The sequence below is a fragment of the Siphateles boraxobius genome, unplaced genomic scaffold, assembly GCF_051911475.1.
Source record: "Siphateles boraxobius isolate OS27281-9 unplaced genomic scaffold, OSU_SipBor_1 24, whole genome shotgun sequence".
Lineage (NCBI taxonomy): Eukaryota > Metazoa > Chordata > Actinopteri > Cypriniformes > Leuciscidae > Siphateles > Siphateles boraxobius.
Window position 1 is genome coordinate 9,024,305 of NW_027508855.1, and position 13,918 is coordinate 9,038,222.

Below are 13,918 nucleotides of genomic sequence, written 5' to 3' on the forward strand. Positions count from 1 at the left end.
ACACACACACACACACACACACACACACACACACACACACACACACACACACACACACACACACACACACACACACACACACACACACACACACGTAGTGTTTCCATGTTTTATGGGGACTTTCCATAGACATAATGATTTTTATACTGTACAAACTGTATATTCTATTCCCTTACACTAACCCTACCCCTAAACCTACCCATCACAGAAAACTTTCTGCATTTTTACATTTTCAAAAAACATCACATAGTATGATTTATAAGCATTTTGTCCCCATAAGGTAGGGTTTAGCAGGCCACACACACACACACACACACACACACACACACACACACACACACACACACACACACACACACACACACACACACACACACACACACACACACACAAATACAGCAATCTGTAAATAAAATCAATCTGTAAAGCATGTCTTTATACTGACCCTTTGGGCATCTCTTATGCAACACTGAGAAAGGACAAGGAGAAAAGAGAATGAGTGTGAATGAGATAGAAGGGGTTGAGTCTGAAAGCATTATGTCACACCAGTTGGTGGCGCTGGCCTGCAGGTTTGGCGTCTCCTGCTGAGACCTGAAGCTCTCGTGTCATCAGAAATCATTGCTCACTGTTTATTCACAGTCTACACGCTCAACACAAACTGTGCCTGCATACGAGAATCAGCAGCGTACAGTGGAGCTGAAAGTTACATACCGGTATATAAAAAAAAACAGCTCAAATCTGAGGAACACATTTAAAAAAAGAAATCCTAAAATAATTACTGTTTGCAGTCAGTTGTGGGATTCACAATTTTTTGAAAAACAGTCCGACATTTACGCTTATTGCTCAATCAATAACATGAATTGTTGGCAGGACTTACCCATTTGTTGTTTAATTATTTTTCCAATTCTGTTGGGTGCTGCTAGTAGCACAAAACCTACACACTTCACCTTTAAAGGGAGTATATGTTTTAGAATTTTCATGTATTAATCACTTTTGTATTGCCAATGTGTGAACAGCTTGTAACAAAACTTAAAAAAACGAGACTTCCGCGACTTCCTAGGTTGTCTATAATAGCCTGTAGACTGATTTTATATGTGGAGGACTCTGGAAGGATTCGCCGGGAAAATCCAAAGGATGAGACATTTATGCGCACTCCTGAAAACCTGAGAACCTGAAGAAAAGGGATTAATTCAAACTATAGCCTTACATAACCAGATGAATATCATATATCATAATAATAATAATAATAATCAAACTATCATAACAGTGTAATTTTAATTACCACATCTGTCAGCAAAATGCTGGTGAATCGCAGAGCTGGTGCAAATATCCAGATCGCTATGATCGGATACTTTCTTAACCGTTTTCATTTTTGTTGTGTGTTCTAAGCGAAGAACGAAAAAGAACTTCACTGTGATCAGAGCCGGCGCCAGCCGAGCACTGATGAGGGGGCGTCTGAAATACCGAGAGGGGGCGTTCACATTAACGCACGTCACCACTTTTTGCCAGGGTCGATCTTCTCCCCACCACTTTTTAAAACATCTTCGCGGCACGGATGTACCAATACAAATTAATAAAACATCTCCAGTTAACTAGCAGAGGATTAATTTTGTTCGTTTGTCAAATTAGAGTTGTTCTAGCGCTGAAATGTGTTGCTTTTTAAATCAAGTGATCAAAGTGCTCGTTGCCGCTGCGATCAGTGAAGCGGATACAGTGTTGTCTTGTGGCTCGCGCAGTTTTCACACTGACGCGCGTTTCAATCTATCGCTGCTGCGGGAGACTCTATTCGTTACAATGAAATCACAAAATAAAATGCACACAAACGTGTCCCTGCTTGATATAGACTGTTATAGACTATTGATAAGACGTTTTGATGAGAGAGAGAAAAAAAAACTTTTTGCTAAAAAGGCTTAGCCTTCCCCTGGCCACGGACTTGAGACTAGCAATATACAATTCGACTGAAAATTTCTCCCTCAAAAGCAGCCTGACTGCTTCTACTAGTTGCTTTTATAAAGAAATGCTCAGGGCCGGCGCCACGTTGCTGGTCTAGGATCAGTTTCCTCCACTCCATAACCAAATGATAAGCGCGACTGGGCTGGCTCAGCTGTGGTCTGTGGAAAACGACGTAAACTGCATGCGTGCGCACGCGCAGAGATAATTCATGCGCGTGATAATTCATTTTATGCAGGATTTATGCATTTTTTTCGATAAACAATTTTTAAATAAATGAAAGCAATATAATTTATAAATTGCAACGTTTTTATTAAATTGTTATCACTTTAAATACTCATTCATTTGCACGTTGTGTCCGAGCCCGGCCCGGCCCGACAAATTAACTGTAATTATGAGCCCGAGCCTGTTTAGGGATAAAAATTGCTAGCCATGAAATTAGCCTTGGCAAGACAAAGACGTCAGCTATTTTGTTTAAAAAATCAGCAACATTTCCTCTAAATTTACTGACGTTCTCAACTACTTTCTAAGTTACTTTCCCCCGCCCGCAACATTAATGTTTTATCCCGCTCCTGCCCACAAATAGACTTTTTTTCTGTACCTCCAAAATACAAATACTACTTGTCGCCATCATACACATCAGACATCAGCATAAATGCTCCTGATAAATTTGTTACTAAAGCATTAACTTTAAAGCTTGTTAAAGCACACATATAGTTGTTCTTGTTGCTTTTCTGCAACAGAAGAATAAAAATGTATTACTTTTTATATGTTTTATTCATAAATATTTCTAGTTTGAGGGAGTCCCGTGATTCGCGAATCGTTTTATTCTCCCGCAACCCGCACACACAGAGTGAGTGCATTACCGCCCGCGCCCGCGCTCGGCCATCAAATCTAGTCCCGCGCCGCACTCTGTTGCGTTGGGAGTGCACGTCTCTAGATCAAAGGCCCGGCCCGGCCCGAGGATAGTGACGGGAAATATCGTCGGTTCGGGTCAAGTTCGGGCTCGGGTAGAGAATCTAGCAGCTAAGCTCTAATTGAGAGTGACATAACCACAAAACTAAACAACGAGGGCATCATCAACGCATGATGCCATGTCTAAACGCAGGATTTTGCTGCATTAGGTAAGGCCATGTTTATTTATATTGGCTGCCAGGCATACAGTGCTTGTTTTTTTTTGCTCAAATTAACAGTTTGTAAACGTAGTTGCGCTAATAACAAGTGAGTTAACGGGAGCGTTTATACTGGGACGCTTAAGTTGTTGCTAGGCGACGTTGGTTAAAACTACATGGTTAGGAAATCTATTTAAATGCAGGGGAAGCGCACATCTTAGCCTTACCCTGGAGTTGGTTCACCCTCCGCCTATGCCGACTCTCCCGATTGCCCCCTATATGCATTATTCAACCTTGAAATTATGGAATATCCGTTCTACAGTCCGTAGCCGTCGTGTGATCTTTCCCGTATGAGAAATTTAACGTAATGCTAGGGTGAGCGAGCACGCAAAATCAAACGACCAATCAAAATTCGACTTTGTCTAACAGACTGTCATTAATTAAAATATTATTAATTCAGCTTAATATTCACAAAAACAAGAAAATGTGAAAATGTAATTGGCAAATGTGATTTTTAAATAGCATATTTTATCAATACAATCCCGTTTACATTCATGGTGATCTGAGGGGGCGGGAGAGTCCCGTTGAGGGGGCGTCGCCCCCTCACGCCCCCCCGTGGCGCCGGCCCTGACTGTGATTATTTCAGGGCCTTGAATCATGTTCAGTCTCTTATACGTTACGTGTACGCGAAATGAATGAAAGCACGAGCAATAAGTTACTGGCTGCAGTTCACTCAATGGCCACCGTTGTTGCTAATAAAAAAAGTTTCTGAATTCTACATATAGACAATTTCAGTGGCTATTCGTCGGTCTTTGTTCCTTTGATGTTTCCGGTTAGTTTTTCAGCACATTCAAAAAAACGGAGGAAGGCGCTTGACGCACTGTCGGATTGCGATCATTTATTTAATCCTGCTATTACAAATATCAAAATTTAAATTAGGTCCATGTTGCTCGGTGGCTGGATGCTCCCTCTGGCCAGAAACTAACCTACTTTAGGAAATGAAAGTGTTTAGATTTTTGAAAAACAATGTGATGCCTGGATTGCAGCAGTGAAGCGAGAAGGCTGGATACCAACTAGCAACTGTATGATATACAGCAATTGTATGATATACAGCACACATTTTGATTCTGGTAAGTAAATGAATTTCCACCATGCACTGATGCATGTTGACAGTAGAAGACAGAAGTATTAGTTTTGTGCATTAATGAAATTAATAATTTCATAAATAATAATTGCTTTTCTACTTTTCTTTAGGAAATCAGATCACCATGCAATTTCAGACTACAAAATGGGTTCCCCTTAGAGGGAACTCGCACTGCGTCGTCGTCGTGACGACACTGGGGGAATGCCCCCAGCGTAGCGCGTCTGAAGCATGAATGAACTCTGTCCAATCCTGATTGGTGCTGCGTCATGACGTAGTAGATGACGGCATAACCGGAAAATACAAAGGGACGCCCAGCACACACACACATTAGCTTTTTTGCTCTTAAGCTAAAGTGCTCTGTGTGATCTGTTCGTCCTATTTACTGTTGTTTGTCCCACATATATTTGCAGTGACATCAAGCATAATATATAAGATGTCTAGCGAGCAATTTAGACAGTGTGTGCATCCGTGTCCGCGCTACATTACGGGCACGGACACACACCAGCTGTGTGTGTATTGTCTGGGCGTGCAGCACGCTAGAGCGGCTCTCGAAGGAGCCGCTTGTAGCGAGTGTGAGAAGCTGCCGCTCAGGGCTTTGTGCTCGCGGCTGGCCGTGTTTGATTCAAGCGGCCAGGCTCGAGAGCATCGCAGTTCTGGGACCGCGGTTGCCGAGGCAGCGCGACGCCGCAGATAGTGGGGCTTGCAGATGGATCTCTCAGGGGGACACGGGACTGCTACAGCATCTTCACGGTCCTCGTCTGAGGATTCAGAGGTTCTCCCGCCCCTTGCGGAAACCCGCGAAGCGGCTTCTTCCCGCGAGGCGGAGGACCCGATGTTATCTGGATCTGAGTCAGATAATTTAAACATCGAGGTGGGTGATGTGGACATTGATCAGCCACTTCACGCGCCTGCTCATGAGGAGCTAGTGGAGGTTTTGACCCGCGCTGTGGCCAAACTAAGAATTGATTGGCCACAAGAAGAATTGCAGATCCAGCCACCAAGCAAACTGGATGAGAGATTTTTTAAGCGCAGGTCTCAACCTCCACACCGGGGCCTTCCGTTTTTTCCTGACTTGCACAATGAGTTGTGCAAGTCATGGGTGAAACCGTATTCAGCCATGCTCTCCAATCCCCCAGTACTTGATTTTGCTAACATGTTGGGGGCGGCTGAGCTTGGTTACGGGACAATGCCTCGGGTCCCTCTCCTAGGGATATCACCGAACTGAGGAAGGCCACTGACTTGTCCCTCCTCATCACCAAGGAGACGGCCCGTGCCATTGGCCGCTCCATGGCTGGTTTGTTGTGTGTGGAGAGGCATTTATGGTTGAATTTGTCGGGGATGAAAGAGAGAGAAAAACATTTCCTCCTAGACTCCCCGATTTCACCGTCTGGCCTCTTCCGCGGCGCGGTTGATACCGTCGTCGGGAGGTTTCAGGAGGTTAAAAAACAGTCGGCGGCCTTCCAGCAATACCTCCCTCGCCGTTCGGGCTCCTCGAGGAAGACTGCCTCTAAAGGGCAGCCTCGGCCGCCTGCCGGCTCCTCGCATCGACAGGTGCAAAAAGAGAGTGTCACCTCCCGCGGCCCTCCCGAGGGAGCTTGGCAAAGGAGGCGGCGCTCTCGCGGTAAGCCTTCCGAGCCTAAGGTCGATCTGAGAACCGTCCTTCAGGCAAAGAAGGTTCCTCCAAGCGGTCCTAATTGCGGCCGGACCGCTGAGAGCTGCCCCCCCCCCGGGGATGGGGCGATCGAGGTCGCCTCCATCCCGGAGCTCTCGGGAAATCAGTGCTGTGTTTCCGCCGTCAAGTACGCTTCGGACCTCACTGTTTTCCCGCGTACGCACGCCGCTCCAGCCACCTCTAGCAAGACCTGTGGCTGGGCAGCGAACGCGTCCGCACACCGAAAATCGTTCTCGACTACTTCCTGCCGGTCAGCTGCTTCAGGGGGTCGGGAACGAGTCTCGATTAACACCCGAGGCCAGCCTCGAGAGGCTAGTTCCCTTAGTAGATTATCTCGGCGCATGGTCATGCCTTCCGAATATATCTGCGTGGGCCCTGCGTACTGTAGAGCTGGGTTACAGGCTGCAGTTCAGTTCCCCTCCCCGAAGTTCAACGGGGTGGTCTGGACTGTGGTCGGCCCAGAGCAGGTTTGGGTTATGGAACAGGAGGTTCAATCCCTGTTGGTCAAGGAGGCCATAGAATGTGTTCCTCTGCCAGACAGGGAGTCCGGGTTCTACAGCCGGTACTTCATAGTTCCCAAGAAGGATGGCGGGTTGCGTCCAATAATAGATCTCAGGCACTTGAATCGGAAAAGGAGATTCAGGTTAAAGATGCTCACAATTCCAGCCATCCTGAGTCAGATCCAGTTCGAGGACTGGTTCATCACGATAGATCTGAAGGACGCATACTTCCACATTTCCATCCTTCCATGTCACAGGAAGTTCCTGAGGTTTGCTTTCGGGGGCGAAGCGTACCAATATCGGGTTCTTCCGTTCGGCCTAGCTCTCTCTCCTCGCACTTTTACAAAATGCATGGATGCAGCTCTAGCACCCCTGAGGCTCGAGGGCGTCAGGGTGCTCGATTACATTGACGACTGGCTGATTCTGGCCCAGTCGCGAGAGCTGGCGATTCGGCATCGAGATCTCATCCTCGCCCACATCCAGAGTCTGGGGTTGAGACTCAACACAAAAAAGAGTGTGTTGACGCCCTCCCAGAGGACTACGTTCCTGGGAGTTGTATAGGATTCCGCGACGATGCGGGCACAGATTTCTCCAGCACGCGTGGAGTCCATACTGGCGATGGTCTCCAGAGTGAAGCTAGGCCACAACCTCACTGTGAAGCAGTTTCAGAGACTGCTGGGGCTCATGGCAGCAGCGTCCAACATCATACCTTTTGGCCTGCTACACATGAGACCCCTACAGTGGTGGTTGAGAGCCAAGGGGTTTTCCCTGAGGGGAAATCCAACAGATTGGAAAAAATTTCAACAGATGCCTCTCTCACTGGTTGGGGCGCGGTCATGGATGGCCGCTTTGCGAGAGGTCTGTGGGAGACCCGGCATTTTTCCTGGCACATCAATTGCCTGGAAATGCTGGCAGTCTACAAAGCTCTGAGGAGTTTTTCCCGGACCTCCGCGGCCACCATGTCCTGATACCCTCGGACAACACTTCTGTAGTCGCGTATCTGAATCATCAGGGGGGTCTGAGGTCGCGCCCTCTATGCAGGTCGGTGGTTCTTCAGGCCTTCCATCCTCCACCTCATGGGACGGTGGAAGAGGGTAGACTTCACCTGCTCTGCCCAGTCAGAGCTCTAAGGGTTTTCTTTGGAGAAGTCTTCTCAGTGGAGGAAGTCAGACCAGTTGTTGGTGTGCTTTGGTTCACCCAAGAAAGGGCTGCCTGCATCTAAACAGACAATCAGCAATTGGATTGTTCAGGCTATAGCCACGGCTTATCAGGTGCGCAATTTGCCTTCACCTATGGCCGTGAGGGCACATTCCACCAGGAGCATGGCCTCCTCGTGGCCCTCCTTTCTGGCGTCTAGCTTCAGGAGATTTGCGAGGCGGCCGGGTGGGCTACCCCGCACACCTTCATACGTTTCTACAGTCTGCAACTCCCTGTGACGCCTGGCGCCAGAGTGCTCGCGTCCTAAGTGTGCCTGGTCTTCCAGCTTCACACTAGGGCGGGCGTGATTACGGTGTGGCATAGTGGGCATTTCGTTCCCCTGGTGTCGTCACAACGACGACGCAGTGCGAGTTCCCTCGAAGGGGAACGTCTCGGGTTACGACTGTAACCCTTGTTCCCCGAGAAGGGAACGAGACACTGCGTCTCGTCGCCACACCTATCACGGTCAGAGCGCTTGCTTCATCGCAAAAGAGCTAATGTGTGTGTGTGCTGGGCGTCCCTTTGTATTTTCCGGTTATGCCGTCATCTACTACGTCATGACGCAGCACCTATCAGGATTGGACAAATTTCATTCATGCTTCAGACGCGCTACGCTGGGGGCATTCCCCTAGTCTCGTCACGACGACGACGCAGTGTCTCGTTCCCTTCTCGGGGAACAAGGGTTACAGTCGTAACCCGAGACGTTTTTTCATGCTTGTTCAATGAACCATAAACAATTATTGCACATGCACCTGTGGAACAATCCTTAAAGGGGTCTTCGGATGCAAAATTCACACGGTGTTTGCCTATAAATGTCTCTAAGCATTGTGTGGACTGTACACAACCACCATACAATGGAAAAAATCCATGCACTCCTCTTTTTTTTTAATCCTCAAAAAGTCTAAACACTCTCAATAATCAAGCCGTTTGGATTTTCTGACATGCTCCGCCCAAGACCACTGACGGACTGTCCCGTATTAACATGTTTCCACCCTCAGCCATTTGTATACTGTCCACTAAGGCAGCATTTTATTTGTCTTGTGTGACACTCCCTATGGAAGAGCAGTTACTCGTTATCATTTAAAGAGACATTCACCAAAACAGGTCGCTGTGAACAGAGTTGTTTTTGAGGAGGTAAAAAGGGTGTTGTTTTACACAACCATTGAGGAATTTTAACCAAAGTATGTTACAAACTTTACATGAAGACCCTAAAGAATCATACCAACTTGTGGAAAATGGGCATCCGATGACCCCTTTAAGACACATTGGTTTAAAGGTGTAGACAATTAAGGTCACAGTTACAATGACTTGGGACTCTAAACAGACCTTTCTACTGACTCTAAAAAAAACCAGGAGAAAGATGTCCAGAGTCTCGGATCACCTGCATAAATGTGCCATATTCCTGCTGCAGGGGGGCATGAGGACTGCAGATGTGAACAGGGAATAAACTGCAATGCCCATAATGTAAAACGCTTAAGACAGTGCAACATGGAGACAGGAAGGACAGCTGATCATCCTTGTAGCGCCAAACCTTGTGTAACCATATGTCCCCCCAGAAGTGTTTGAGAACTTGAGGATGAGATGCACTGTAGCATTTAAAGCAGCTGGTGGCCACACTAGATACTATCTGCTACTTTTAATATTGACCCACACTTTGTTCAGGGACTCATTCTACAACCCCAAATCAGAAAAAGTTGGTACATTTTGTAAAATGCAATAAAATCAAGAATCTGTTATTTGTTCATTCTTTTTAACCTATTTCTTTTTTTTATTTTAGCCAGCAGTCGTCCTCGAGGGGCTGCTGGCTGTTATGTTTATTTTGGGTAAGACAGCAGTCGTCCGCGGGGGGCTGCTGGCGGTATTTTAGTTTGTTTGTTTTATTTTAATAAAGTATGTTTAAATGTTCGCCGGTTCCCGCCTCCTTCTTCCCTGAACATTGCTACAATATATATAAAATATATATATATATATATATATATATATATATATATATATATATATATATATATATACAGTGATGTGAATAAGTTAGGACACCCATGCTAAAGTTGCCTAAAAAGAGGAATAAAAAATCATCTTTTGGAAATTGATCTTAATGCTTTAATTAAAAAAATTAGGATAAATCCAACCTTTAAAGACACCAATTTTCTTTGTGAATGAATAATGTATCATAAATAAATAAATGTTCTTCCTTAAAATACAGGGTGCATAAGTCAGGACACCCCTATTTAAATTCCCATAGAGCCAGGCAGATTTTTATTTTTTAAGGCCAGTTATTTCATGGATCCAGGATAATATGCATTCTGATAAAGTTCCCTTGGCCTTTGGAATTAAAAAAGCCCCACATCATCACACACCCTTCACCATATCTAGAGATTGGCATGGTTTTATTTCAGTTAGCCTAATAGCTGGTTTGATTTGCATTGAAAGATGATCTTATGGAAAGTACCCCATGCCAATCTCTAGGTATGGTGAAGTGTGTGTGATGATGTGGGGATATTTTAATTCCAAAGGCCATGGGAACTTTATCAGGATGCATATTATCCTGGATCCATGAAATAACTGGCCTTTAAAAATACAAATCTGCCTGGCTCTATGGGAATATAACATAGGGGTGTCCTGACTTATGCACCCTGTATTTTAAGGAAGAACATTTATTTATTTATGATACATTATTCATTCACAAAGAAAATTGGTGTCCTTAAAGATTGGATTTTTCCTCATTTTTCTAATTAAGGCATTAAGATCAATTTCCAAAAGATTATTTTTTATTCCTCTTTTTAGGCAACTTTAGCATGGGTGTCCTAACTTATTCACATCACTGTATATATATATATATATATATATATATATATATATATATATATATATATATATATATATTGTGTGTGTGTTGAAGTTCATATCTGTATGTGACTGTATACTTGAAAAGCATATAGGACTGTTTTGCATATGTTGCCATTTATCAGGTTTCTGCAAATGTTTCCCTTACCTTCAAGGACCTAAAATCACTATACAGTGTAATTTATTTTGCAATGTTGCAATATATTTAGTAGCGGCACAGCAAACAGAAACCACAGAATCCAATTTGAGCTTGTGGTAGCTCACAAATGAAGCCTATTTGCTTTGCTATGTGTTGACCAGTTGCTAATTGTGAACTTATCTCAGATATTTTAAATCAAGTTCTGAACGTAGGTTTGTGTCTCGGGAGGAGCCTAATCATTCAGTCTTGTCAATCATCATTATGAGCGTTTATAAGCAGCAGTCATTGGACCGTCAGAGCGACTTTCTCCAGCATCCCTCCACCTCCCCATCTCCTCCTCTATTTCTCTCATTCTTCTTCTACATAGTACTGTTATAGGTGAGTTGAGCTCAGAGCTCGAGCTGAGCCTCAGGTTCATCAACATCAGATATGTATACATATATATATATATATACATAGATGCCTCATTAGTGGCTGTTTCTATGGACCGCAATATGTAAGCCCCCCGCCATATTGGAATGGTCAAAGATGGTCCTTGAACACTCAAGAGCAAGTTGACTGCGTCTACTACCGTAGTTAGACGCATATATGAATATCTATATCTACAATAGACTGCAATAGCAGATGATTCGCTTAACTTAACAATACAAGATGAAGGCATCAGCTAATACGAGATTAAAAAGTTACCATACTATAAAAACCTGTAATATTGAGTTAATACATATGAAAACACAAATCAACACATTCTTACCTGTGAAAGGTTATCACATGTCTTCAGGAATTTAAATATCGGCAGATTCACAACCAGAAGCCACGCAATGTTGTGACATCATTGATTCTTACTGTGAGTGACAGCACACTGACCGTTCCAAAATGTCTAGAGAGGTGTGGCATTTATGTATATCTATGGACAGCAAGCCAAGTTTGTTTACCATTAACTATTAAGACTGGATGGGCAGGCGAACTTGTGAATAGTACATCTGAGAAGGATTAGTCAATATAAAATATTTGGAAATATCCTAGTACAAGACATTTGTGAATGTTGTATTAATATCACCTGCAAGGGTTTGTTTTTTGGTGTAAGATGTTGACACCTTTTACACAGTGTCTTGTTTTCTCTTCACTGTTCAGTGAGGCTGAGTCATGAAGCATAAAATGAGACGTCACTTTTCATTAGAGGACAGGAGAGAGGAACAGACAACCCCCACACACCCCCAACCCCACCACCACCACCAAAAAAGAAAAAAACAGATTGCTCTGGGAGGAGAGAGTGAGAGAGAAAGTGAGAGAGGCTAAAATAGATTGGACGACACAGAGAAAGGAAAGAAGATGGAAGTTTGTATGTTTGTGTATTTGTGGGCAGGTGTGTGTGTGTGTGTGTGTGTGCGTGTGTTTGTGCAACATCTGCGTCATCAGTGTTCTTCTGATTCCTCTATTTTTTTTTAAACAGCCGTAGCAACACACACACGCACACACATGAGTTGTGTACCTGGGCAGCAGGATCCCTAAACCAAGCCTTTCGCTTGATGAGAATGAGGACTGACAACTAGCAAGGCTAATGCACTGGAAAGTTGCGCTGAGGCAGAGATTTCTAGGTATAAGAGTATAATTTGAGATTTTAATGAGATCTTAATCCGAGAAACATCCTTCAAGAGATTAGACATCATATCCGTGACTTTGTGTAGAAACAGAGTGTGTGAGAGAAAGAGAGAGGGCGAGGGAGTTATGCAGGACATGGTTTCAGGGTGAATAGAATCTGTGACAGGCTTGTGTATTTATGAAAATCTATTTTTAATTTTGTCTTCTTTTTTCCCCAGTGTTTGGGACTCCAGATCAGGTCATCAGTATACGTGTGTGTATGTGTGGGTCAGATTTTGCTATCTCTGTGCAATTCCAATGTCCCTACAAGGATAACAAAACCTGAAATCAATTACACTGTGGGGACCAACCAGTTTCCACAAGGAATGTGGCTTAAAGGCACAGTTCACCCAAAATGAAAATTTGTTCCAAACCTGTATTTTTCTGTAAAAACACTGTGAAAACTTTCTTTAGAAATGTCCAATTGGTTATTTTGAGTTGAATCGGTTGATCTGGTCCACAAAACAGGTCTGTATGATTCACTCACAAATTGGAAAATGTAAATATCAGTCTGTTTATTGTACAGTATGACTTCAGAAGACTTGGATTAAAGTCATATGCTAATTGTATGATACTTTTATGGTGCATTTGTAACACGCTTTTTGAAGCTTGAACACTACAGCCAGCATTCATTGTAAATGCAAGGAAAAAAGAGAATAATACTTCCTTCAAAACTTAACCTTTAGTGATCCACAAAAGAAAGCAAGTCATACAGGTTTGGAACTACTTCAGAGTGAGTATATGACAACCAAATTTTATTTTTTATGAGATCTATTCCTTTAATAAAGGGACTAAAATAATGTCTTAAAGGTACAGTCAGCGATTATTTTTGTTTATGCTGATTTGATTAGGCTACTGATATGACTGGAGTCGTCTTCTTGTGATTGTACATGATTTTACATAATTGTTCAAAAGTTCAATGAGTAAATGATAACAGAATTTTCATTTTCGAGTTGTCCTTATCCCTTTAAACACCTTATATGCACTTTTAAAATCTAAAACAGTTTCTGTATAACTATTAGAACTTTAACATAGAAATATTACTAGCTCTGAATAAAAATGTGGGCATATTCATGGGTTTTCATTGTGTGTGTGTGTGTGTGTGTGTGTGAGAGAGAGAGAGAAGAGTTTGTGTGTATCCGCGCATGTGTGTTCACATCAGTTGGCTCACCTGGGAAAGCAAATGATAAGTTACATAATCAGGGCAAATAAAATTACATCAGATTCTCTCTCACACACACACACACACACACACACGCACGCACGCACGCACACACACACACACACACACACACCATGCTCCTAACTTCGCATCTGTTTTGCCCCCCTTCTCTTTTCATCTCCTGGCTCATGTGTGTGTATCTTGGCAGCAGTGTAACAGGTCCAAATGCAGATTCATTTAGGTCCTGGTGAAAACAGATTTTGTAAAGTGTTTATTACTGCAATGCCTCTAATGTGGTAAAATGTAGTTTGGACTGGTGCCACCAGAGGGCGCAATCTGACTCTTTTTTTCATATCAATGCAACTTTAACCCCTGAAGCTTTTAAAGCAACATCTTGACATTTTAATGACCCTATGAAAGCAATCATGTAGACTGTTAACTCTGGATGCTCTGAGCCGAATGCTAATCGAATGTGAGCACAATTATCATGATTAGTTTAATTGATGATAACAGGACTTGAAGATCAAGTCATGTCTGTCTTAATGTGTGTGTGTCTGTTC

At 43.6% G+C, this 13,918-nt stretch overlaps 1 protein-coding gene across 2 annotated transcripts in view; it reads left to right on the forward strand.

Annotated features, from left to right (window-relative positions):
- arhgef9a (Cdc42 guanine nucleotide exchange factor (GEF) 9a) overlaps positions 1-13,918 on the forward strand; it is a 41,220-nt gene that overhangs the window by 20,291 nt on the left and 7,011 nt on the right. The window lies entirely within an intron of this gene.